Here is a 505-nt window from a genome sequence, read left to right as displayed (position 1 = left end):
CATCCAGTGTGGACACAGTTACTGTAAGAGCTGTATTACAGACTGCTGGGATCAGGAGGATCAGAAGAGAGTCTACAGCTGCCCTCAGTGCAGACAGAGCTTCAGTCCGAGACCTGCTTTAGCTAAAAATACCATCTTGGCTGAAATGGTGGAGAAACTGAAGAAGAGGAAATGTCCTGCTGACTGTGAAGCTGGAGCTGGAGATGTTCAGTGTGACGTCTGTACTGGAAGAAAATACATAGCCGTCAAGTCCTGTCTGGTGTGTCTGAGCTCTTACTGTCAGAATCACCTCGAACAACATGAGAGTTTCTTTAAAGGAAAGAGACACAATTTGACTGAAGCCACTGGACGACTGCAGGAGATGATCTGCTGTGAACATGATAAACATCTGGAAATGTACTGTATCACTGACCAACGTTGCATTTGTGTGCTGTGTATGAAATATGAACATAAAAACCACAACACTGTATCAGCTGCAGCACAGAGAACAGAAATACTGGTATGA

The sequence above is a fragment of the Sinocyclocheilus anshuiensis genome, unplaced genomic scaffold (genome assembly GCF_001515605.1).
Source record: "Sinocyclocheilus anshuiensis isolate Anshui unplaced genomic scaffold, SAMN03320099.WGS_v1.1 scaffold1152, whole genome shotgun sequence".
NCBI classification, from domain to species: Eukaryota; Metazoa; Chordata; class Actinopteri; order Cypriniformes; family Cyprinidae; genus Sinocyclocheilus; species Sinocyclocheilus anshuiensis.
The sequence above is the reverse complement of the archived record's forward strand: the minus strand, read 5'-3'. Positions refer to the sequence as shown.